General features: G+C 39.9%; 1 non-coding gene across 1 annotated transcript; it reads right to left on the bottom strand.

Moving 5' to 3' along the window:
* Window positions 1-21,693: 21,693 nt before the first annotated feature.
* On the bottom strand, window positions 21,694-21,767 carry TRNAK-UUU (transfer RNA lysine (anticodon UUU)). Its single transcript has one exon. It is a non-coding gene; the product is annotated as a tRNA-Lys (tRNA).
* Window positions 21,768-27,932: the final 6,165 nt, after the last annotated feature.

Here is a 27,932-nt window from a genome sequence, read left to right as displayed (position 1 = left end):
TACTCCTTGCGGCCGAGCCAAGCGTTATACAGTATGGCAGCCACAGGGTGTGACTGTGACTTTAATGACAACACACGTGCTGCTTTGATGGTCAAGGCAAGGAGTTGGGGAGCTAGCTGCCGGTGGGGAGGGGCGCTAAACAGGGCTCTGGGCCCCGCCCTCTATTTCTTCCGTGCCTTGATCTGAAGCACCGTGACAGACACCGTTAAGGATTCAACAGGTGAATCTTGATGTATCATTTTCAGACGGATTAGCTGCCCTAGTCTGCTGCAGATAGAGCAGCAGAGTCTTGTGGCACCTTGAAGACAAAATCTTATGCCACTGTACATTTTAGTGGGTGATCGGGTGTTTATGGGGGGGAAAGCAACTAGACTTGCAACTGATTTTTAAGGTGTCACAAGACACTTTTAATTCGCCTGTTGAAATTCATGCAGTTTCTAAAGACACATAATAACCGAGAGAGCAGGAATACTGTATACAAACTTGTCCCAACCTGGATTGTATCTTAAATGGGACGTGGTTGGTGGAAACATGTAGCACAAGCACAAACTTGTGCACAAACATGTAGCACAAGCACAAAATTTTGCATATCACATCAGTGTTTAAAAAAGGCTATTTTGTGCTTGTTGTGTGACATACATTATATTATTATTCATGCATCAAATCCAATGCATGGTATAAGTGTTAGGATTTTGTGTACCCAATGCAGGGTAGTGTGATTGGTGTGAATCACATGAGTTGAAGAGTGTCTTATCTCTTCCGTCTGAGAGTGTTATTGGATTGTACTTTCACTTCTGCAGTGTATGTTTTAGGTCTTGTTCTGCCGAAGCTGGAAAACACAGACGTGCTTATGGACCCTCTGTATATATTTTTTTGGGGGGGGGACATAGTTTAGACCAGGCATCACCAAACTGCGGCCCTCCAGATGTTTTGGACTACAATTCCCATCTTCCCCAACCACTGGTCTTGTTAGCTAGGGATTATGGGAGTTGTAGGCCAAAACATCTGGAGGGCCGCAGTTTGGGGATGCCTGGTTTAGACCTTCGGATGTTTCTTTCTTCTTGCTGTGAATTGCCAGAAGAACTGTGTGCACTTTTCCAAGGAGGAGTGTCACAGAGAGGCACTCTGGAGTGAAGGGGAATGCCATTCCAGAGACATCCCTTCCAGGATGCGCTCAGAGATACTGGGGGTCTGCCGTCCCATCCCCCAGGAGTTCATTTTGACATTGATGCATGTTGTTAACTGAGGATGAGACAAAGTGGCTGAAAATTGGCCCTTCAGTTCTTCAAGTCCCATTGAAATCAACGTAGCTGTGAATAAACATGCTTAGGATCAGGTTGTAAAACAGGCTTCAGGTTGCCCAGCAAACACATTTGTGCACAGTGCTGCAAGACAACATGGCAGGTGGCGCTTATGGAACTGGAATACAAGAAAGACCTAACAGCCTTGTGCACGTTAATGCAGAATTCCTATTGCGTTCAGCTGGGCTAATGTACAAGTGTGTGCATCTATAGGCTAACATCCAAAATTTGCCAGGAGCAGACAAAAATTAATGTCATTCATCAGGTAGAACACGATTAGCAAATCAAGTCCAAGTGGCTCAAGCCAGCTACAAAGTCAGCCAAATGTTACATCTCACACCAATAATTTTAAATCATAAGATGCAAGAAGCTCTTAAAGCAGATCAGAGATTACATCTGAACAGTCTTTTTTTTCCACAAGAAAAGACAGGTGTTCAGGGGTCATAGGAAGTTGCCTTCTACTGAGTCAGACCAATGGTCTGTCTACACCAGGCATCCCCAAACTTCGACCCTCCAGATGTTTTGGACTACAATTCCCATCTTCCCCGACTACTGGTCCTGTTAGCTGGGGATCATGGGAGTTGTAGGCCAAAACATCTGGAGGGCCGCAGTTTGGGGATGCCTGGTCTACACACTCACTTGTTGAGGATCTCCATGGTTTCAGACAAGGAGTCTTTCCAAGCCCTACTTGGGAATGCCCAGGAATTGAACCTGGAGCTTTCTGCATGCTAAGCAAGTGCTCTGTCATGGAGCTGTGGACACTTTTAATGTGGAGCATCCTAGTGCCAATAGACATCTCCACCAAGCACATGACAGAGCCTAGATCAAATAAGGGACCCAACCAGCTCCAGCACATAGCCATGTTTTTGCCAGGCCAGCTAGGCAGTCCAAGTCTCTGATGGCTCTCTGGCTATGCATGCAGATGTCAAAAGCAGTGTTGTCAAAAGCCTATTATGTCAAAAGCCTATTATGTTTTAGTTGAATCATATAGGCACAGCAGGTTCTGGCTACATTACCATTTTATGTAATTTACTTTCTCTAGTGAAGAAACTGTCACGGCACTATTTACACCAAGGGTCAAACTAGAATTGACATCAGAAACATGATCAGCCCTTCCTTATTTTTTATTCTTCACTAAATAGCAGTTGTGGCTGTTGGGGGAGGGCTTTAATTATTTCCCCCCACAGTGTCTATCCCCTGCAACTCCTACTTGTCCAATGGGTGAATCCATCTATTTCAGTTTCTTTCCATTTCTCCAGTTTTCAGTTCTTCATATTTCCACATCAGTTTGCAATTTTAAAAAAGAACATCTCATGAAAATCCATCACCATTTTAGTGTGAATTTTGCCTAAAGTACTCATTTTTATGCACAATTTTGCCCAATATACACATTTTCGCAATGCAATTTTACCTACGGTAATATAATTCATTTTTGTATGTTAGTTCCAGTAATATATGCATTTTATACATACATTAGCTTAGCTTAGCATTTGCCCCTTTTGTACGCATTACTAGGCTAGAGAACTGCATTGCAAAACTTGGAAAAGTGTGAATTTTGGAAGGTGGCTGTGTTTCAGCCCACATACTGTTCAGAAAGTGCCAGTTAGGTAGGTTCATCTTTAAATGCAAATGAATCAAATTCCCCCCCCCAAATCCCTATAAGGCAATCTCAGTCCAGACCCCCTGCCTCCAACAAACATACACACAGCTGCTATTTAGTAAATTAAAATAAAGCAAAGGGCAATCATGTTACAGTATTAATGTCACATCTGGCCCCGCCCTTGGAAGGCAGTAAGAACAATAGTGCAGACAGGGTATTTGAATTTGAGATTCTCCCTTCCCCTTCTGCCAAATGAAAAACAACAACAATTTGTACCTTTAAGAACAGTCAGTGTAGCCCTTCTCAGAACCGTTTGTTTCTTCAGCTGTGACATGCTAGCTGGACTATGACATGTTGCAGTCCAAATAAAAATTGTGACAAGATAGGCCTGTCACTTTCCTGACAGCCAGGCCAAAGAGTCACACTGAGCACAAACTTGCCTCACATCTTTAAAAGGTTTCCACATGCCATTGGCATTCTCTCACATATGTAGAGTAACTTGGTGGTGAAAGGCTAAATTAAATGGGAATATTTATCAATCTATGGTTAATGCAAATCAATTAACTTTTGTGGGAATGTTAAGGAAGGTGGGAGAGGGTATATTGTTTTGATATGATCCCTCCTCACCTACGCTAGTATGTAAACAGGAGAGCATATTCCCGTTGCAACTAATAGGAAGCAAGTTGATGATTTGTTAGAATCCTTTAATTAAGCAATCCAGTCAATTCTTTAGCATCCATCAGAGTTGCAAAAGTATCGATCTTGGGTCCTACTGACCCTAGGAAATATCTGCTCTTCAACCAAAGGATACTGTGTCAATTCAAGTTTCTGAATGATTGCTGTAAACTCATTCACATGTTTGAGAAAGTCTGTCTTTGAATCTAATTTTAATTTGAGGATGCTTTGCATCAACTTTCTGTGAGACCTTTTGCTGGTACTGTACTTCCATATGCAATTTCCAAATCTTTAAGAATCTTGGTGGCATCATATAATGTATTAACCTGTGCCATTCGCACATCTGTAATTTCACTTAAAATGGTAGCTCTATCTTTGTCATTCTCATCTTCCCATAGATTAATCGCTGCAATGGAATCTTCCTCTTCGCCAGTAGGCTTTCGATTAGTAGTTGCATTTAAAACTTTCTTTGCCTGAAGAATTGCTATTGAACGCTTTTTCCACAATATAAAAATTTCCTTCTAATTTAGGCATTCCAAAGAAGATTCCACTTGCCATCTCAAAAATCAAAGTTTGAAAAATATTTTAAAAATTGAAAATGTTCAAATATTGTCAAAATTCAAAATCAAAATCTCAAAAATCAAAATAACTCTTCACTGCCTCTGCTACTGCGAACTCTGAGGGAAGTTCAATACATAGAACAATACACCCCGCAACTTACCATTCCGTTTGATCTGTGCTTTTCAGAAAAAAGGCTAAAAAATAATGTGGAAACACTAAAGAGCAAAAACAAAAATCCCACTGTCTGTTTTCCTATCTAAGGACTATTGTTTGGCACATTCAGGGTTAAGAAGGAAGGTTCTCCTTGATGCATGAGCTGAGGGGTGAGAAACCTGTGGGCCTTCAGATGGTACTAGATAAGAACACTCCTCATCTCTAGCCTTCAGCCAAGCCAACTGCAGATGTCAAGCTCAGCAGCTGGTAGTTAGCTGGTCCTCCCCCTCCCCCACTTTTGAAGATGGGGACAATATTTGCCTGCCTCCATTCTGCAGGGACCTCACCTGTTCTCCAAGAATTCTCAAAGATTCTAGACAGAGGCTCTGAATTTGCACCTGCAAGCTTGTTTAGTACCCTTGGGTGCAGCTCATCAGGCCCTGGAGATTTGAATTCATTTAAAGTAGCCTGGTGTTCCCTTACCACCTCTTTTCCTATCTTGGGCTACAGCTCTCTCCTTGCATTGTGTGCTGGTCCCGAGGGTTACCCAAGAGGGCATGTCCAAGTCCAGTCCATGGTTCATAGGTTCAGAGTAAAGACAGTCCAAAGAAACCGAAGCTGGGAGCAGGTCAGGGCGTCAGGTGAGGTCAGGAACAGGTACGTAGGCTGGGAGCTAAGGCAGGTCAGGATCACAGGCAGGGAAGCAAGGCAGGAACACTGGCAGGGTCTAGCAACCAACAATGTTGCTCCTGCAACCCGGGACAGGGTTTGACCGCCTTTCATCTTGAATGGGGTAACGGACGGCCCCGATCCCCTGGTGACTCCCTCCCTCACCTCGCCTGGAGACGAGCACTCCTGCGAGTACTCAGGTCTCTCCTTCTATCAGCCCTGAGTCTCTTGGGAGACGCCGGTGGGTTACTGGGCCCAGGAGCCGCCTCAGCCCCAGCTGGCAGTGGGCCAGCTGCTGGTGACGACCCGGCCGATGGCAATGAGGTATCCCCTGCATCTGGAACCAAGGCAGGCTCAGGCCCCAGACTCGGCTCAGCTGATTCTTGTTGCAGGGGAGGCTGAGCAGCTTGTTTAGTCTGTCAGCACCAGGTCGGGCACTGCTTTACGCCTTCTGTTTGGCTCCCAATAGCATTTTTCAATCTTCTCTACACAAGTGATCTACTAGTTGTGGTCCAGAGGTAGATGATACTGTACTGTGGAGCAGCCCTTAGTGGTGGAAATGCAGCCCCCCCTCCAGCTGCTGCAACCCATGAATAAACAAGAGACAAGAGTTTACAATTGAAAGTGTTTGAACTTTATTGAGCACACTTTGCAATGTGGTGAATCTCTTAGTAATTTACAGAATATATGATCCATCTTCCTTTTGAATGCTTGTTTCTGATTGGCTGGTACATGCTTTGACCATGCTAGCTGTGGCTGTCAAGGGCTGGCTCACATCAAAAGTGTGTCACATCACTTCCTCTCCAGGTAAGCCTGTTTCTGTGCAGTAAAAAGGTGGACCCAGGAGACTAACCAAAGTTTTAACAAGACCCAAATAGTTTCTTCTTTCTGTAATGAAGATAAAAAAAAACCCTATTTGGACTAGAGTGGCGCTGTGGTCTAAACCACTGAGCCTAGGGCTTGCTGATCAGAAGGTCGGCGGTTCGAATCCCCGCAACGGAGTGAGCTCCTGTTGCTCGGTCCTAGCTCCTGCCAACCTAGCAGTTTGAAAGCACGTCGAAGTGCAAGTAGATAAATAGGTACCGCTCCTGCGGGAAGGTAAACAGTGTTACCATGTGCTGCTCTGGTTTCACCAGAAGCAGCTTAGTCATGCTAGCCATATGACCCGGAAAAACTGCGAACAAACGCTGGCTCCCTCAGCCAGTAAAACAAGATGAGCGCCGCAACCCCAGAGTCGTTCACAACTGGACTTAACTGTCAGGGGTCCTTTACCTTTTTTTACTCAGGAAATAATGGGATGACTTTCTGCTTTCCCTCTGACTCTGTCATCTGTTACCTACATGTGATGATTTCCAACTGGAGATGAGGGTTAAGCAACTGGTGAAGGGGACCCTGCCTGGCGAGCACCAGAGCTCTTCGGCTTGGAGACTAAACAAAGCTACCGACCCGTGAGTGTTAAGATTGTTTTATTGGACTTTTAAAACGGACTCCGGGCGGGCGGTGAAGTCGAAGGAGCGCTTAATATATTGCTAACAGATTTGCTTTGAAAGCCCTGCGTGTGGGGAGAATTCTGAGAAGGGAGGCAAATCACCAAGACAGCGCTGTGGAGAACTAAGAAGTGGAAAACAAAATAGACGCTGTAAGGATAGATAAGAACTATTATCAAAGATGGAGACATACCAGTAGCTGACTCACGCTGGGGTGTTCCTTTCCGGCGTCATTGCGGAAGTGAAGATAAAAGAGCAGCAGCAATAGAAGTAGTAAGAGAAGAGACTAACGGAGTTAAAACTCTGTAAGATACACAGCGACATCCAGTGGACTGAGGTGGTAACTGAGCCTTTTTTTCTCCCCCCTTTTCTTCTTTGCTGTTCTCATTTAAAGACATTTGGCAGGCTGTGTTTGAGATAGCTATAAGACAAACCCCCACTTAAATTTATTTATCTTTTCAAAGAGAGAGAGAGAGAGAGATGAGATCCAGCTAAGAAGCTCAAGGGAACTCCCAACTAAAAGGGGAAGCAAAGGATCCGAATTGAAGAAATTAAAGGGAATTAAAGAGAATCTAATATAAAGTGAATATATAAAGTGAGAATGGCAGGCAGACGACAACATCAAACAAACGTAACAAATTCAGCAGTGGCAGCAAGTAATCAACCAAGAAGACAATCAATGAACAATGACAATGACGCACTGGCTGACTTAAAAGAGTTGATAACTGAAATGAATAAAGCATTAAATGAGAAATTGGATGCAGTGGACTCAAAAATTGAAAGATTGGACTCAAAGATTGAAGGAAATTCAAAAATGATTGCTGATCTGACAGGACAAATAAAAGATCTACATTGCAAAAATAAAGAACTTGAGAAATCAGTTAAGGACCTAAATGCTAAAGTAAATAAACAAGAGGAAGTAATTAAGAAAATGACAGTGGAAAATAGAGAATTAAAGAGGATAAAGGAGAAGGAAGAGGAGGAAAATAAAAAAATAAAGAAAGCACAAGAAGATCTGGCAGATCAACTTTCACTACTTGAGATGAAACAGAAGTCCACGATTTTACGGATGAGAGGCATTCCTGAGTCAGCAAATGAGCAAATAGAAGAAAAAATAACCAAGGAATTGTCAAAATGGCTGAACGTTAATGAGGAAGAGTTATTGATGGATGTGGATAAGATCTAACGAATCAGAATAGACCGGTCAAAGAACATCAAAGGCCCCGGGGATTGTATGGTTTTTTTCAACTCAATGCTACTCAGAGACAAAATACTGCAAAAGAAAAAGCAAGAAAGCCTGACGATAGACGGGAAAATCATCTCCATATTTAAAGAAATTCCCAAAAGGATTCGGCAGAAGAGACAGAACTATAAAGTACTGACGGATGCTCTATCGAAGCAAAATATGTGGTATGCTTGGGAGTTCCCAGAAGGACTCACGTTTACATTTAAAGGTAAAAGGAAAACGATCAGATCGGCGGAAGAAGCGGAAAGATTTTATAATAGACAAAAGAAAGAACTGTTTGGGGAAGAAGAAGAGAACTAAGACGAAGTGACTCTAACATATAAAGGCGGATAATTTAGTTACCTACTTCCGATTTGTTTCTCGTGTTCATGATGGAATTGTAAACAACAGTTGCTCACCCTTATTGTCTCCCCCCCCATACATAATTTTTCCCTTTTTCTGTTTTATTCTTTAGTCCCTCCCTTCCTTCCCTTTTCCTTTCCCCTTGTTCCCTTCCCTCCCCCTTCCCCTCCCCCTTTTTTTCTCTTTCCCTTTCTATTCTCCCCTTTCCTCCCCCCCTCTTTAGTTGTTCCCCTCCTTTCCTCCCCTCCTTTTTTCCTTTCCTATTTTCAAGAATTTTTAAAATCAAAGCCGACATTGATAGCCTACAGTTGAAGTGATATAATAAAGTTATGAATCTAAAAATTATTTCATGGAATATTAATGGATTAAATGATAAAATTAAAAGAAATAAGACGGAGTATATATTGAAAAAAGATTCCTGGGACATTATATGCCTCCAGGAAACGCATGTATCTAAAGATCATGAAAGGGTATTAATTAATAAGAGGTTGGGTACAGAATTTATATCATCTGATGTGAAGAAGAATAGGGGGGTGGTTACATATGTGAAATCTAGTATAAAGGCAGAAAAGATATTCCAGGATAAGGAGGGAAGGATGTTGGGAGTGCGTTTGACTTTACCAACAGGGAATGTGACAATAATCAATACTTATGTTCCAAATGGATGTAAACTGGATTTTTTTTAAGAAATTGGGGAAGAAGATGGAAGAATATATAGATGAAGAAGAGGTAATCATACTCGGAGATTTTAATGGGGTTATAGTACCACAATTGGATAGAACAAAAGGAAGGAAAAAAAATAGAGGTAAATTACTGGAAGCTTTTTTCAATATAATAAGTAATTATGAATTAAAGGATGGGTGGAGAGTGAAAAATCCCGAAGAAAAGAAATTTACATATTATTCTGGGGCTCAGAAGTCGGCGTCAAGGATTGACATGATCTGGGTGTCATCTAAATTAATGTCTAGGGTAGAAAAATGTGAAATTTTAACAAAATCCATATCGGACCACAACCCAGTTATGGTGAAAATAAGAGAATATAATAGACAGATTAGAAGATGGCGATTGGATGAGAGAATTCTAAATGATGAAGTATTTGTTGAAAAAGTTAAAGGTTTGTTGAAAGAATTTTTTAAAAACAATATCTCGAAAGAAGTAGATTTGACGACAACATGGGATGCAAGCAAAGCCTTTATCCGAGGCATATACCTTCAACAAAAGAATAGGGTTAAAAGAGAGAGAGAAAGAAATATGGAGGAAATTAGGAGAGAAATGGAGGAGAAGGAGAAGGAGTTAGCCAAAAAACCAGACGATAGAAATTTGGTAACACAGATTAAGCTTCTACAAAATAAATTATCTACATTGGCGTGCCATGAAATTGAGAATAAAATAAAATGGATGAAACAAAAGACATTCGAACATGGGGGGAAAGCAGGAAGGCTTTTAGCCTGGCAGATACGCAAGAAACAGAGTGAAAGAATGATTACAAGCATAGTAGATAAAGGGAAAAGGTTGAATAACAGAGAGGATATACAGAAATGTTTTGTCAAATTCTATAAAAATTTGTATAAAAGAGAGAATATTGATGGAGAAAAATTGGGAAATTATTTTACCAAATGCGATATAAACCAAATTAATGAAGAAGAAAAAGAGTTACTTAACAAACCGATATCAAAGCAAGAAATATATGAGGCTATTACCAGATTGAAATTGGGTAAGTCACCTGGAACAGATGGCCTATCAAGTCGGCATTATAAATTGTTTTGGGAGGAGATAGGTGGTGTGTACCAATTGTTGACAAATGAAATCTTAGAAAAAGGAGTGTTCCCAAAAACATGGCGAGAAACATTTATAACATTAATACCGAAGAAAGAGGGAGAGAACGATCAGGTGGGATCCTTCAGGCCGATCTCTCTACTTAATGTCGACTATAAAATTTTTAGTGATATACTAGCCGGAAGACTAAAAAAGATATTAAACAGGATCATTGGACATGACCAACAGGGCTTTTTACCAGGGAGAAAAATGTCAAATAATATGAGAATTTTCTTAGATTTAGTCGAGTACCTAGATTGGATGCCAAGCAAAAAAGTAGCTTTTATCTTTTTGGATGCCGAAAAAGCCTTCGATAATTTGACATGGGAATTTATGAAAAAATCGTTGAGGGAAATTGGAATAGGGGGTAAATTCTTAGAGGGGATAAACGCAATCTATAAAGAACAGAAGGCAAGATTGATATTAAATGGAGAAATAATGGAGGAATTTGAAATACAAAAGGGTACCCGTCAGGGATGCCCCTTATCTCCTTTATTGTTCATTTTGTCAATTGAATTTCTGTTAAAAGACATCCAAAGAGATAAAAGCATTAAGGGGATAACACTGGGGAAGAACATCTATAAAACTAAAGCCTTTGCCGATGATGTGATCTTAATGTTGGAAGAACCATTAGATTCGATAATTAATCTGAAGGAGAAATTGCAAAAATATGGGGAAGTGTCAGGCTTTAGAGTTAATATGAAAAAGACCAAAATGATAGTCAAAAATATAGGGAAGAAAGAAGCAATAGATTTGGAGAAGATTGCAAATTGGGAAATAGTTAATAAAATCAGATATTTAGGAATTGTTGTTACCCCCAATAATATAAACCTGTATGAGAACAATTATCTCAGAGTATGGAAGGAGATTAAAAAGGATTTGGACTGCTGGAAAGAGTTAAATTTGTCTTTATCAGGAAGGATAGCAGTGATTAAAATGTCAGTGTTACCGAAGATCCTGTTTTTGTTTCAAATGTTACCTATCATAGGAAAGAAAGAAATTTTTGATTCATGGAGAAAAGATTTAAGCAAATTCATATGGCTAGGGGAAAAAGCAAGAATTCAATATAAATTATTGACGGACAGCAAGGAGAGAGGTGGCTGGGGGGTCCCTGATCTTAAATTATATCATGCCTCCGCATGTTTTTGCTGGATGAGGGAATGGATAGTATTAGAAAACAGTGAACTCTTGGAATTAGAAGGGTTTAGGAATAATAAAGGATGGCACGCGTACCTATTACAGGAAAGCAGAGGAAAGGATAAAAGCTTTACGGATCATATAATTAAAAAATCGGTATTTTAAATTTGGGAGGAATATAAAAATTTATTAGAAACAAAGACGCCCTGGTGGGCGTCACCATTAGAAATGACAACGATGAGTGGCCGAGGTAAAGATGGAAAATGGCCAACTTATCAAGAACTAACAGTGAAAGAAGGGGATCAATTTATATTGAAGCCATTTGAAGAGATCAAACACCACTGTGCTAGCTGGCTACATTACCTACAAATACAAAGTTTATTTAAAAAACATAAAGAATTAGGATTTAATGAGGGGAAATCTAAATTACAAGAAATTTTGATTGATAATACGACTAAATCATTGTCCAAGATGTATAAATTTTTGTTGGAGTGGGAATTGAAAGATGAGGAGATAAAATCTGTGATGACAAAATGGGCTCAGGATATAGGAAGACCAATATATAAAGTACAGTGGGATAAATTGTGGAGATCGACAATGAGGTTTACAGCGTGTTCAGGAATCAAAGAGAATATGATGAAGCTTGTATATAGATGGCACCTGACGCCAGAAAAATTAGCTAAAATCTACAAAACAGAAACAAAAAAATGTTGGAAGTGCCAGGAAAAAACTGGTACGTATTTTCACTGTTGGTGGGAATGTAAAAATATATATAATTTTTGGAATGATATATATGAAAAAATGAAGAAAATGATAAAAATTACGTTTGAAAAGAAACCTGAATATTTTTTATTAAGCCTAATCCCAGAAAACATACCTAGAGATAGAATTAATATTTTCTTATATGCGTGCGCCGCGGCGAGATTAGTATTAGCCCAGAAATGGAAAGGAACTGAAATACCAACAATCCAAGAGTGGCAAATTAAAGTAGTAGAGTTTATGAACTTAGCAAGAATGACGGCGGTAATTAGGAACATATCAAAACAGAGAATAAAATCAGAATGGAGATACGTGGAAGAGTATTTTAAAAAAGAAAACATCAAAACAGAGCTAGTGATTTGTCTGGAATAGAGAAAACATGCAGGAACAATACAATTCAATTGGATTTAATAAGAGGGAAAGCAAATTAAAGAGGAAATAATAGTAAGGGAAGCGATATATTGGCGATTGGAAGCCAATTTTAAACTAAAATGAATGGATTTTATGGAGATAGGCCCATGTGTTAAGATCTGACTTGGGGATTGTGTGTGTATGTATATATATATATATATATATATATATATATATATATACACACACATATGTGTGTGTGTGTGTGTATACATATATATACATTTTCTTTTGTTATGTTATATTACGTTATGTTATGCTATGTTGTTATGTTATGTTAAGTTATGTTACGTTATGTTATGTTTATCTAAGTTGATTTGTTTATTATTTGTAGTTTGCCTGAGTTAACCTGCTTAGATTAATTTTGATTTGCTTATTTATGTTGATTGATTTATGTTGGGTGGCTTAAATATGCAGTTACGTTATCTATATCATTTTGTTATGCGATGCTATTTAAGTTGTTAAGTATGTGTATATTTTCTAGTGTGTGTATTTTTTTTAAAAAAATTCTCTAATAAAGTCTATTTTTAAAATTAAAAAAAACAAATAAAAAAAACTGGTGAAGGGGAAAGTATCACTGATGGAATTGGGGCATGCTTGTAAGGCATGGGGCTTATTTCAACCAAGCTAGCTTCATAACTACAGTAGTACCTCTACTTACGAATTTAATGCGTTCCGAACGCACATTTGTAAGTAGAAAAAAATTGTAAGTTGAATCCCATAGGAATGCATTGGGAGAAAAAATCTGTAAGTCGAAGCAACCCTATCTAAAAATTCGTTAGTAGAAAAAAGTCCTATCTAAACTGCATCCAAGATGGTGGACGGAGCTCCATTCGTAAGTAGAAACATTTGTAAGTAGAGTTATTCGTAAGTAGAGGTTATAGTAAGCAGCAGGCACAAGATTCTGTATCTGCTCCTTTTCCCAAAATAAGTATGCCTGTGCAATGTGACTGTTCAATGTACGGATAAGGCAATCTATTAAATATTCAAAAATACATGGGGGATAGAGAAACCGCACAGTTTAGCTGTCTGAAGATTTTCCATATACCTGCTAAGTTGATTAGGTTAGTTGTTCAAAGACACCAAATGAGTCAGCCATAAATCCCTGCTAAGATGATTAGGTTAGTTGTTCAAAGACACCAAATGAGTCAGCCATAAATCCCAACTATTCAAATATCCTTAAAGACAGTAGTAATCTTAAGCATAGAAGTTCAACATCATCCGTTTTCTATCTAAGGCTTATCTATAAACAAATTTTTTATCTCTTTCTCCTTTGCTTTTACTTTGAAGCGTTATACTACTCTCATTTTATATTCTATAAGTTTAGAAACATTCCTAATCAAGCTAATAAAATAATAATAATAATAATATAATAATAATAATAATAATAATAATAATAGAATAATAGACTTGTAGAGTGGAAGGGACAATTATTATTATTATTATTATTATTATTATTATTATTATTGTTGTTGCAAATTGGAACTAAAATGCCCAGCAGGCACTTTCCAATATAATTTGTCATGCCATTGAATTTAATACATGATTTGAGGTTTCATAATATATTAAATTGTATCATATTGTTTTCTTGTTCAGCCAAATATCCTTCGAATGTGTATGTCTTGAACAGTCATCTCTACTGCACTTTAATAGCTTCTTCCAATTAACATGTTTTCTTGATCTCATTGTTTTAATATAAACCATTTTGTATTTCCTGAGATGAAACAACATACATTTCAGAAATTACTGTAATGTAGAAAGTGAATAGGGCTGTAAAGTTCCAAGCAACTCACTGCTGAGAAAAGCGAATCTAAATACTGCTGGAAAGACTAAAACACCTGTAGAAATTACAGCTAGGAAGCAGAACCATAAAATATTTATATTTTCTTTTGCTTTATGAACCACAAAAGCCTTCTAAATAGTAGTTTTGATTCAATATAAATATTGTCTATTGCATAATCATAATAAGCAGCCGTCAGGTTCTTAAGGGTGAGTGTGCTTAAAACTCTGTTTAACATTTCAGACCAATTTACAGCCTACAAACAAAACGATAGTAGAAACTCTATGGCTGACTTCACTAGGTTTTTTTTTAGTTCCCTGTATGAATTTTATTTGAAACTTTATTTTTCATTTTAAATGAGGGTTGTTTCCTTTTCCTTCCAAGCTGCTCATTTTCAATCAATATTTGTATGTTTAGAGAAGGTAATTTAAATGCTGTCACTGGTAGGCGGATATGAACCTTGTATAGCTGTCTATATCGATGCATGTACCTCAGCACTCCCAACCAGCATTTTAGGCTGGTTGGTTTAACAACTGTTCCTGGGGAAACTGGCGCAAAGCATTCTAATAGAATGATCCAGTGTATAAAATGAGCATTGCTGAAGCAGAACAAGGATGGCTTGGGTGAGTCCCACCTTGCTGACCTTTTAAAGTTCTTTGAGAGTACATTTCATGTGGCTCTCAACAGCAGAACAGTTCTGCTGGGGAGAAAGAACAATTTCATGACACTGATTGAGAGCAATGTAACAATTACCTTGCTGGGTCCATTTTGCCCAGGAATTCAGTTTCAAATACAAAAAGGAAATCTGTATCCTGGATTCAAGTATTGTAACCATAACCCCACACTTTGTCACAAAGAAAAAGACAAGTCTCTGTAGCCAACAACACGAATCACTCGTTTTCTAGCTCTCTACTATAGCCTGATTAAACTGTGTTGTCTACAATATATTAGGCATATGGAATATTAATTACTTAGCACACATGTTCACAGATGTTTTATACCACACACACACACACACACACACACACACACACACACACACATGTACGGTATACAAAACACAGAAACAACATCTCTAGTTGTACACATCAGGATACTTTAAGGGAGCAAAGGGCAATGCAAGGTTAATTATCACTTCTTGACATTTGGAAAAAATATGGCTTATTTGTATAGTTCAAGCATGAAGGAGCAGCTGGCAGTACCAGCAAAGGACTGCAGAGCAATGAACAATCAATACACCGTCACAATGGGAAAACTATTATTTAAGCTTAATTAGGAAGGCACTGTAAAACTGGGAATGACACCATTGTTATATACATCAGTTTAATTTTTTTAAAAAAGAGAGAAAACAACCCAAGTATTTTCTGTGTGTAATCTTTTTTATTTTTGAAAGGTCATTTACAATGTTGGGGTGTGTGTGCAGAAAATAACTTAGGTCCGGTTTGCAAGACATGGTAAGCCAAGCTATGGCTTTTCAGGACTGCACAAATGTGCAGTCTCTGAACTAACAGCTTGCAACTTCATGGTCCTTTTTACTCCCCTGCTGTGCTGAGCTAAGGAAAGGTTTGTGTATCACCTTAGTGTATCATCTGAACCTGGACTCATGATTAAACTTCCTCCTCACTAACCATGAATTGTAGCCAAGAACAAATCTTGGGGACTAAATTTGGGAATATTGAAAACTACCTTATATCAAGTCAGACTACTGGTCTATCTAGCTATTATCTGCATGGAGTTGCATTAGTTCTACAAGATGTATGTAGCCCTACTTGGAAATTCTGGGCAGGTGAGGAGGCAGAGGCTTTGGTTAGCCATAAGGCAACATACTCCAGCCTCTCTTACCTTGGCCAGGGGAAGACTGAAAACAAGGGAGAATTGACCCAAGGAAGGAAATAAAACATGGAGCTGATTTCTGCAAAATAAAGAATGGTTTATTGGTTAATTGCCTCTGCCTCGACAGCAGTTTCCTCCTAGACTGTGCTCAGGCACACATTCAATCCTATGGGAGGAATTAAAAACTATACCAAATGGCCTACTATTCCTCAAGTTGTCTTCAATAGTGAATTTGTAGACCCTGCAACATATTGCTCCAGATGCATCTGAATGGAGACTTAATGGAATTAAGAATTTGCTCTGCACTTCTGGATTCCAAGAAAGACCATGGCAATCATCACCATCATCAAGCTGTTTTGACTTTGACAAAAGGCAGTTTTTGATAACTTGGTACCAGAAAAGTCTTACGTAATTTAGCTCAAACAGTTAACTTTTTCAACTAACTATGAGGTCTATCACTAAAGCCTCTTGTTACCCATTGTACAGTATGAGCTGATGTTTGGGTATTTGCATAAAAATATTTACAGTTATAGCACTATAAATACAGTGTTTATAAACTGAAGTAAAATAAGTAGGTGGCTTCTATTTTGCAGTACTTTTGTGTGCATTTTATTTTTGTTGGTTTATTTATTAAATTTGTATACTGTCCTTCATCCATACATCTCAGGGCAGCTCACAACATAAAATACAATATAAAAACATGAAATACATGATAAAAATGAGAACAAAAACCACAAACCAATAAACCTCCCTCCCCTTTCCCCCCTTCCACTAATACATTTTAAAGCGGTATGTTAATATTTCTTGCAAATTGTGTTCTATATATAATGCATTTTGAACTTGTTTAATTAATGTAATTCTATTGTCAATTTTACACTGTTCACTGCCATATTGTTTTTTCTTAATTTGGCAGTATAGAATTTTTTTTTTTTTTTTTTTTTGCAATCCCCCACCATAAAGGCTAGATATTTTTTCATTGCAAACTGCCAGCGTACAGCTTGGCAATAAGACTGCCTTTTGCAGCCCTATTTCCTTGCCATATGCAATCAACACAAAGGCAAAGCTTGTGATCAGCGCCTGCCATCATCTTGGCTTGGGTGTACACATATTTAAGACAAATAACATATGCTGGCATCAGATTTAACTAGAAAATATTGAAACTTGGCTCACTGTATATATTACATTTTCTCTAAAAGCGTTTAGCTATCCAGATTTTCATTTTCCATGACAAAAATTAATCCAGCACACTGAATATACTTCCAAAGGATGACCAGGGAATAAGGTAGACAAACAGGTATGGTGACTATAATTTGGAATCAAGTTATGGATAGAAATACTGTATGCAGCAGGTGTCAGGATTCTCGTTTCCTATAATGCCCCTCAGGGATGCATCAGACACCTGGAACTGTTTGGGATTGCACCATCATAAATACTTTCATAACATCCCTCAAACTTGACCACTGTTCTGCTCATCTCTGACCTCACCTCAGTTATGAATGCTAAACAGCATCAATAAAAATTATTTGGGTGATTACAATATACTGTATATTCCTGCGTATAAGACTACTTTTTAAAGCCAGGAAAATCTTCTCAAAAGTCAGGGGTCGTCTTATATGCCGGGTCGTATTTCTTATACGGCGAGTATATCCCAAACTCTATATTTTAACTGGAAAAGTTGGGGGTCGTCTTATACGCCCAGTCGTCTTATAAGCCAGAATATACGGGTACATATACAGGGCACCCACTATTTATCTCCCTCCATTTATTCCTAACCTATGCTTTGTAAAAACAACAACAACAGCATTTCTCTCTCTCTCTCTCTTGTCTAACAGAGGATTAACCTTTTTATCCCATGATTCCTAACTCTTTTTTTGTAGGAGCTCCTCCTCCTCATGCACTGTCTTCCCAGTAAGAATCCAGCCCCTGCTGCCTATAATTAATTAAGGATAAGCATGATATGTAGTTTCATGCTACAAATTGAATGAGTGTCTAGTTTTGCCCTTAGTTAGATACAGGAGATGCCTGCTGATGAGCATACACAGTTTAGAAGAGGAGTCTGATGTCTGGAAAACAGCCAGTATAATCTCATTATTAAAGATAGATCTAAAAATACAACTATCTTTTTAATTTTAGTAATGGACCAAGTCACAGGAATTATTTGAAGAGATTAACTACATAGCTAAGGAAGGTCATACTTTCCCTAAAAATAATAGAACTACTGGAGCAAGCATGCAAAAGAAACAAGTGATATTACAGTATGTGTCCTTCAACCTTGCTTCATTTTTGTTGATGTATATGAGAGGCAGCTAGACCGCTATATTGCTGCACTTATGTAGAAACGTTGCCTTATGCCAGGGATGGGGAATCAGTGATCTTCCAGAAGTTGCTGGACTATAGCTCCCATTATCCCATGCCGAGTAGGGCTTTTAATCAACTTAAGCAAGTTTGCATTTTACATGGAAGCCTAGGCACTGGATAAAGTTTAGCAAATAAATAATTAGCATACTGTCATTTAGTTACAGGTAGGTAGCCGTGTTGGTCTGCCATAGTTGAAACAAAACAAAACAAAATCCTTCCAGTAGCACCTTAGAGAACAACTAAGTTTGTTATTGGTATGAGCTTTCGTGTGCATGCATATCTGAAGTATCTAAAGAAGTGTGCAGGCACACGAAAGCTCATACCAATAACAAACTTAGTTGTTCTCTAAGGTGCTACTGGAAGGAATTTTTTTATATTGTCATTTAGTTCAGTGTAGACTACACAAACTGGCAGTGCTTCTCCAGAGTTTTCTCCCAGCCTTTCTTGGAGATGTGGGGGGGGGGATTGAACCTGAGACCTTCTGAGTGCCAAGCCGATGTTCTACCACAGAGCTATGCCTTCCCCACTTCTGAAGCTCAAGCCTCTCCACTTGAGGCAGAAGCCCTTGCAGTATTAACCAACCCCAAGAGGCAAGGGAGCACCTCCCTGCATAGTTTGGAATAAATCCGCCTTCTATAACCAACATGCTTAAGTCTAATTAATACATGAAGGGGTTAAGAGCATACAGTAAGCTGTCCTGCCAGGCCCTGCTAAGTCACACCCCCTCACCTTGGGAAGAAGGGTTACCAAACTCGTTGTTCTCTCACTTTTCTCACTAACACTTATGGCTTAAGCAAGCCATCTTTGTCTTTCTATACAAATAATTTAGAAACCCTTACCATTTTGGAACCTAAGTTATGCTACCTATCTTTTCTTGCTGCTGTGTGGAAAAACACATGAATCTGACCTTTGAAGAGTTTGTAAGTAAACCATTTTTAACATACCAAATGTGTTGTCTCTTTCTTTGCTAAGGAAAGTGGGGAACTTTGGAAGAAACTTAGAAAGGGATATTTTAAAGGTCTAACACCCTATATTTCACACTTTATTTTGCTGCATGTTTTGTGATTTTAAACATGGGTGTCTTTCGTCAAAGAGTACTTTACCTAAAGTATTTTCCCCTTTATTTTACCTAAAGTATTTTCCCCTTTAAAGCAAATACCAAAATATTTAAAACCAACACATAGGACCAGGTGATTTGTTATTTGGTATTGGGTCTCCTTAGGTACCTTAATTCTACCGGGCTCTTTACCAGAAGTGAGCTCCAGAATGAGTTCCCCAATCACCCCTTTGCATGGCTTTCTATGGGCTTTAATCCACACTGAAACCACAGAGGATTTGGGGGGGCAGCAGAGCACATTTATGCTACAGTGCCAAAAATCACTACTTGTGCTGCTCCAACTTAAACTGATATATGGAACTGGGGTGGAAACGGAGCTGAAAACTGACTTCATGAAACATGACAAACCCTCTTATAGTTGTCCCTGTGCACCATATATTTCTCCCACTTTCAACAACAACTTTGCACACTGTTTGGGGGCTATTTCTGAAACCAGGGGCGTACCCAGGATCAAAACTGGGGGCGGGCAAGAGAGGGAAGGAAGGAGGGAGAGAGGAAAGAGAGAGAAGGAAGGAAGGAAGGAAGGAAGGAAGGAAGGAAGGAAGGAAGGAAGGAAGGAAGGAAGGAAGGAAGGAAGGAAGGAAGGAAGGAGAGGGAGGGAGGGAGGGAGGGAGGGAGGGAGGGAGGGAGGGAGGGAGAAAAAGGAAGAAAGAAAGTGGGGGAAGAAAGGATGAAAGGAAGCATGGAGCTCCTGTCCCCCCCCCAGCTCAGGCTGCTCCTTCCCCCCCCTCCCACGTTCCTGTCGCTAGCTGCAGTCGTGGAGGGGGCAAAAACAGCCCGATTTCGGGCTGCTTCTCTCCCTCCCCCCACGTCCCTGTTGCTGGCTGCAGCCGTGGAGGGGGCAAAAACAGCCCGATTTCCATAACCCACAGCGACTTTTCCCCTTCCGTTTTCGGAGGAAAAAAGTGTGGGTTATGGTCCGTAAAATACGGTATTTTTTTTCCTTCGGGGGGGGGGAAACAGATGCCCCCATGCCCCTCACTGGGTACGCCCATGTCTGAAACCACCCTGCATTTGGAAAGCAGCCTGCCTGCAGCATGGGGGTGGGGGGTCCTTCCTCCAGGGCTGCATACCTGGATCCATTTGCATGTACAGAGTTCACTGGAAACAACTTTTCCTAGTCTGTGCTCCTCTGCTATTCCATACCATAAGCTTGCAGTTCCTTGAGCTAAAGTTGGTCTGTGAAATATTGAAACTTCAGAGTCTCAATAAACAAGAGAATTTCAGTTTCCTGGCATTGTGCACTTGCTTCTTTGGGGAGTGGGAAATCTAATTGAAATTTCAAGCATGCTCTTCAGAACAGACAGAAAGCAGAACTGAATCTTAATTCCATTACACCACTCCTAGATGTCTCTCTTTAAAAGTCTTTGGTAATAAAATAAAATAAAAATAGCTGTGGATGATGTATGCAAATAGCTTACGTTCACTTGTGGATGGGGGGGCGGGAATTAGTTTTGCAAAGCTATTTCACAAGCTAGACAAGTGCTTGGGAAAATGTTAAAAAGATGTAATTCCACATTTCCTTCCTACTGACACTTCAGGGTGTACACTGCATATTCTTGTTATCTCTTGCTATGAATACTGAAATCATGAAATTAGTAACTCGGTGGTATAAAACAGTGTTTCCCAACCAGTGTGCCTCCAGATGTTTTGGGACTACAACTCCCATCATCCCTAGCTAGCAAGACCAGTGGTCAGGAATGATGGGAGTTGTAGTCCCAAAACATCTGGAGGCACACTGGTTGGGAAACACTGGTATAAAATAATTCTCTCTGTGACACCGGAATAGGTTTCCTTATCACCTGCTTCTTGTTCATTAAGCAACGCAGGCATAGACATTCTGTACACTTTTTGAAATTGGTAGATTCTGGGTGGATTTGTCTTAATCTTATATGTGATAAATATGCCAATCTAGGCTAACAATCCTATGAGATGGGGCAAAGTGTTCTTTTTAGCAGAAGAAGTGAGACCAGTACAGTTAGAAAGCCCACTTTTTATTGCCTTGCTTTGATGTACTTAACTCTTCCACTGAAACCAATGGAAGTAAAAAAGCACTTAACTTTGGTCAAATCATTAGCCCACACAGAAAACTCTCTTCAGATTTCAAGGATTCTTCAATCAGCAGAAATGTCAGAGTTGAAGTGATGGCAAATCCTGTAGCGTATCTAGTACTACATTTATAAAATAGGACAGTTCTCTTCTCAAACTGTTTCTCTCACCCTTCCTTTAGACATGTCCTTTTATCTTCCTAGAGTTTTTGCTGAAGCTAAGCAGGTTAGGATCTGGTCATTACCTGAATGGAAGACGCTTTGCAACCATACCTTCACTGATTCAATAGAAATCTACTCAATCAATAAGTAAAGAAACAAATAAATGAATAGAATAGAATAGAATAATTGGAAGGGACGACAAGAGTCATCTAGTCCAACCCCTGCAATGCAGGAATCTTTAGCCCAACATGGGGATTGAACCCATGACCCTGAGATTAAAAGTCTCATGCTCTACTAACTGAGCTATCCAGCTATCCTAAATGGACTTTTATTAATATATTTTTAAAAGAAACTTTCATTCTGCTCCCAGCAGTACAAAAAAACCCTGGAGTCCAACGTGCCTAATTGCAGCTTTTAATATAAAAATCATTTGATACATACACCAGTCTAAAATTACCGCCCACATTTTTATAATAATTCTAGCTGAAATTAATTATAGCTGTATTAAAAGCAACAATACTACATTTTATGTGATGCAGAACAGAAAAGATACTGTTCCTGGCCTTCGTGCATTTAGGATGCATTCCTGTAACTACTTACTGGGTAGTAAGCTCCCATTAAACATAGTGTGATTCACTTCTGAGTAAACAGATATAGGATTACACCATTCCTAATCTCTCAGCAGGATGAATATGAAGTTGATCTGACTGGATGGAGGATAAGAGAAGCTCATAAGTGCTTTGACGGAGGTCTGTATTTTTCATTGCATTTAATCCATTGTTTTTCATAGTTTTGTGAATACTCCACAAGGATGTCCAATTTTTAACTTGCATGCTGAGGGACATACTGGAGTCGCAAATTAATAAAACCCTGACAATCTTTTCTTCTTTGGAGATCTACCTTAGGTTGGGGCAATTACAGTCATACCTCGGTTTAAGTACGCTTCGGTTTGAGTACTTTCAGTTTAAGTACTCTGCGGACCCATCTGGAACGGATTGATCCACTTTCCATTACTTTCAATGGGAAAGTTCGCTTCAGGTTAAGTATGGACTTCCAGAACCAAATACACTCATACTTCAGGTTAAGTACACTTCAGGTTGAGTACTCCGCGGACCCATCTGGAACGGATTAATCCACTTTCCATTACTTTCAATGGGAAAGTTCACTTCAGGTTAAGTACGCTTCAGTTTAAGTACTCTGCGGACTGTCTGGAACGGATTAATCCACTTTCCATTACTTTCAATGGGAAAGTTTGCTTCAGGTTAAGTACGCTTCAGGTTAAGTACAGACTTCCGGAACCAATTGTGTACTTAAACCGAGGTACCACTGTACTGGATCTTTGCTTCCTCACAAACATGGATGTCAAGCTGATGCATGCCAAAATTTCCAAAGGGCAGAACTTTCAGTGGAAACGTATTAAGCACATTCTAACCTTCTTTTCCTATTCCTTCTCTGATGGGCAAGAAATTAATTATGTTTCCGTCTGAATGTACACCTAATTTGCATGTCCGAAACCATAAACAAACTGAAATGCAAATTTCCTTTGAAATTAACATTGGTCCAAGTGGTGCAACACAGTTCTCCAGCCAAACATCATGCACACCCAAAAACAGCATATATTTGTGAAAATAGCATACCAAGAAATGCATTATATGTGGGGAAATTGCTTGCAAAATGTGTATATTTGGCAAATGTGTGTACAAAAATATATTAGCGGAATATATGCACTCAAAAATGCATATAAATTCTTGTGCAGAGTTGTTGTTTTAAGTCATGAGAAACTAAGAGAAATCAGAATGGACAGATATGTCTATTCCTACTGGTGAGGATAAACAGCAGCCCTTATCTCTCCTCTCTCTTCCTGAAGGAGTTTTGCCAGTGAGAAAGGTGCTTTGCAGCCTCCTTAGATACAGTTGTACTATAACGTGTACTTTGTTTTTCCCTAAGATGATTTTGCACAGACACTTTAGCTACTTGCTGGTAGCTTACCCAAGGGCCTGTACAACAATTCCACAGACTAACAATTCTTCTCCAATCATCTACAAATATTCAAGAGGCTTTCCCAATGTCTGTATTTTCAGAGATGGCTGTGCCTTCCTCTAACTATGCACATAGAAAAACAATCTCTGAATCCCACAATTACATGTGTTGTAGCAACATTATGTTTCTGCAGGCTTGACCTAGCTACAGAGATCATCACGAAGAAGGGATCTGCTGCATAAAACAGCCTTCACCATGAAGCCCTGGCTTACTCCGAATCTATGGGCACTTGATACCTGTATTGTAAACAGGCTATTCATTGTGAGAGGGCACTGTGCCATCCAAACATATTGTGATGAACATCACTAGCCAGAGAGTCCTGCTATGAAACACTAGACTCTGTTGACTCGTGGCAGAATTCCCAGCCAGGAAAGACTATCGTCCATCTGTTCCATTGGAATCAGTCGGTGTCTAAAGAATGGCCTGTCACTCATCAATTACTTGATGTGGGCACAATCCCTTGAACAAGCCCCATTGAAATGAATGAGAGGTATGCAAAGGCTGGTAGTACTTTTTTGCAGCTGGCATTCATTTTAGTGGCACTTAAAAAGGAGAATTGCTCAACAGCTTTCACCTTATCTGTCCAAATCTGCTGATGCATCATCTGTTGGATATTGTGTAGTCAACAATGTATGCAAAAGTGTGTATTAGGAATATTTATTAATATTGTCACTGTTCCACCTCCTTTCTCCAGCAGTCTCCATTTCTTTGCACATTGCATTTTGGGATTTAACAAGTCATAAGGAAAGACATTTGCAAATGTTCCTTCCCAACATTAAGAACCTTGTCTATTTATAATTGTCATCAGCTCCATTCAGAGCAGCAGCAGCTTGGCTAAGCCAGCACTATTGGATGCAGAAGCTCCCAGGCTCCAAAATCACACCTGGGTAGGGATGTAAGATGGCAGCAAGTTCTGTTCTGACCTGTATATTCATCACAATCAGCACCGTTTCTCTTCTGCTAGAGTTCTGTTTCTGTCAAATACTATGTTGTTTGTCTTGTTGTCCATGCTATTTTATGTAATTTGTGGAAGTTGCAAATTTAACACAATTAATGACATATTATTTTCACAACACTCATGTTAATGTAAAGAAAATATCAAAACAATGGGCGGAAAGTCATGAATTATATCACCTGTGGACCCACCTAAGCAACGACAGCCACTATGTTATACAGTGGTTCCATTCCTTCCTCCTGGGCTGTGTCCAGAAAGTGGTGTTGGGGGATGAGTGTTCAGACCCATGAACTCTTACTTGTGGGGTGCCTCAGGGCTCTGTCCTCTCCCCCATGCTTTTTAACGCCTATATGAAGCCATTGGAAAAGATTACCAGGGAGTTTGGGCTCTACAATACCCAGCTCTACATCTCTTTTAAATTAGAACCAGTGAAGGTGGTGAAGGTCCTGTGTGAGTGTCTGGAGGTGGTTGGAGAATGAGTGGCAGCTAACAGATTGAGGTTGAATCATGACAAGACAGAAGCACTGTTTTTTTGAGACGGGGGCGAGCAGACGTGGAGAACTCCCTGGTTCTGAATGGGGTATCTTTGCCCCTGGAGGACCAGTGCACAGTCTGGGAGTCATTCTGTATCCAGGGTAACTGTCTACCAGCTCCATCTGGTACCCTGGCTGAGTCCCTACCTGCCCACTGACTGTCTCTCCAGAGTGGTGCATGCTCTGGTTAACTCCCGCTTGGACTACTGCAATGCGCTCTACGTGGGGCTACCTTTGAAGGTGACTCAGAAACTACAATTAATCCAGAATGCAGCAGCTGGATTGGTGACTGGGAGTGGCCCCCAAGACCATATAACACCAGTCCTGAAAGACCTACATTGGCTCCCAGTATGTTTCCGAGCATAATTCTAAGTGCTGGTGCTGACCTTTAAAGCCCTAAACAGCCTCAGCCCAGTATTCCTGAAGGAGCATCTCCACCCCCTTTGTTCAGCCTGGACACTGAGGTCTAGGTCTGAGGGCCTTCTGGTGAGCCTTCTGTGAGAAGTTACAGGAAACCAGGTACAGGGCCTTCTTGGTAGTGGTACCCGCCCTGTGGAACACCCTCCCATCAGATGTCAAGGAAATAAAAAACTACCCGACTTTTAGAAGCGGTGGCGATTCCCAGTGAGATCTCATGAAATATTACAGAGTTCACAAGATTTCCGTAAAATCTTGCCAGAACCTGCTGCCATCGCTGCTGCTTCATGGGTACTGCCACACAACCCAGGTCAGGCATCCCCAAACTTTGGCCCTCCAGATTTTTGGCCTACAACTCCCATGATCCCTAGCTAACAGGACCAGCGGTCAGGGAAGATGGGAATTGTAGTCCAAAACATCTGGAGGGCCAAAGTTTGGGGATGCCTGACCCAGGTAATGGAGGCTTCAGCAGGGGCAGGGTAGCATGGGACAGCACCTTCCTGTTTCACCTCAAGTAGCAAAACAGGGTGCACCACCCGTTGGGAGAGTTGATTTGGTTAATATGCCTCACGTCATCTGCAAATCCTGTTGGAGCAAGTTGCTCTTTTGAAGGTATCTGAGGTCTTCGACACATATCCCATTGTTTGGGTGGCCATGTGTCCTATTTTAAAGAGTGCACTTTTCTATTTGAAAGGGTCCTGTATTTTAAATGCTGACTGGTCCAAATCCAGTTTAAAGATATAGAACCTAGGAAGGAAGAGTAAGATGCCCCGAGCTGCCCATCAACTTCTTGCACCTGGGAAACAGACTGAGCAGGAATACAGCTCTCCTGGTCACTCTCTTTCCCGCTATTGTGAGTTATATTGTATTTCTATTTAAATTCTAGTAATTGTTTCTAAATGTGCATCCACACATGTGTCAATCAGCATAAGTAAATATGTGTCCTCTTTTGATTTCATTTTTTTAAGGCATGAATTTTCTCCCTTTGTTTTGGTGGTACACAAGTGGCCACTCTACTCAATGAGGTCAGAACAGAACAATAATGAATAATTTATACCTTATAGAGCTGAGATCAAGTTAAGAGACATAAATAAATTTCCAGTGGGGGGAAATGTTGTATCTTCTTGATAGCAAAATTATTCTTCAGATCCCATTGAGGGGGCAAGAAAGCAGACTACAGCATGATGCTTTGGCAAGTTCCTGATTTACCCCATTCCTGCTACATTTTAAAGCAGAGCAGAGATCTCTAATTATCTGTAGCTGCTTTCCATTTGCACTGTGAATCAGTTTGATGAGAATTGTTTAAGAGCATAATCATTTCATTGAACTGCCTCAAAAACAGCACATACTGTTTCACAGCTAATGAAAAAGGAACTGTGTACACTCCTAGTCTGAGTCTTTCTTATTTGCCATGACTATGGATTAAAAAATATTTAACTGTGAAGCATTTAATTAAGTTTCAAAGGTATTATTTGAAAACACAATACAGAACAGTACCTGGGTCATTATCAAACTGGTAGATGGTGAAGAAGGGAGCATTGGGACCTTGTATGACCTAAAACTAAATGTCTCAAATTATTTCACTCTTTGCACTTGGAACACTTCCAAAAACTATCCTATGCCTACACTATACAGTTAAGCAGTCATGGCTTCCCTGAAAGAATCCTTGGAGTTGCAGTTTGTTAAAGGTGCTGTTAGAGAGTTGTTATGAGACCCCTATTCCCCTCACACAGCTACAATTTCCAGAGTTTCCTGGGAAGGAGGATCAACTGATAAACTACTCTGGGAATTGAAGAAGAAGAAGAAGAAGAACAGCTTTAGTAAGTTTTGACCTTCTTTACTTATCCTAGCAGCCTATTATGCATAACAAGGGAAAGCAGAGGGAAGGCAAAACTATTGAATGCAAGTATGCTTGTTAACTAATATATTGGCTAACAAGTTGACTACTAAATAAGAGTCAATGTGTTGTAGTGGTTTAAATATTGAACTAGGATTCAGAATACCAGGGTTCAAGTAACAGAATCATAGAATTGTAGAGCTGGAAGGGACCAAACGGGTTATCTAGTCCAACCCCCTGCAATTCAGGTGTCTTTTGCCAAACGTGGGGCTCAAACCCTTGATTTTGAGATTAAGAGTCTCATGCTCTACCAACTGAGCTATCTTCACCACCACCACATTTAAATCACAGCTCAAATCTGTCTCCAGTAGCTGAAGCATCAAAATCATAGATCAGTGTTTTATACCACTGCTGTGGCGCAAAACCATAGACCCGAGACCAGTGTTGTTTTTCTAGAAAAATAGGGGCCAGAATTCACCATGAATGCCTCCTTTGTTCTCTTATAATGGCAATGGCATCCCCCTGAGAGGGGCTGGAACTGAATTCCAGCAAGTTCCAGATGAAAAAAAAAGCCCTGGCCAAGACATAGATCCCTATGTACAGTATCCTCATAATTTGTACTAGAGATCCCCAAAAATCCACTGTCATATTATAGGTCACATCCACAGATGTGTTCTATGATTTGTTGGTGATTGT

The sequence above is a fragment of the Zootoca vivipara genome, chromosome 11, assembly GCF_963506605.1.
Source record: "Zootoca vivipara chromosome 11, rZooViv1.1, whole genome shotgun sequence".
In the NCBI taxonomy this organism is placed as follows: Eukaryota; Metazoa; Chordata; class Lepidosauria; order Squamata; family Lacertidae; genus Zootoca; species Zootoca vivipara.
This window is presented reverse-complemented; position numbering and strand designations above follow the sequence as displayed.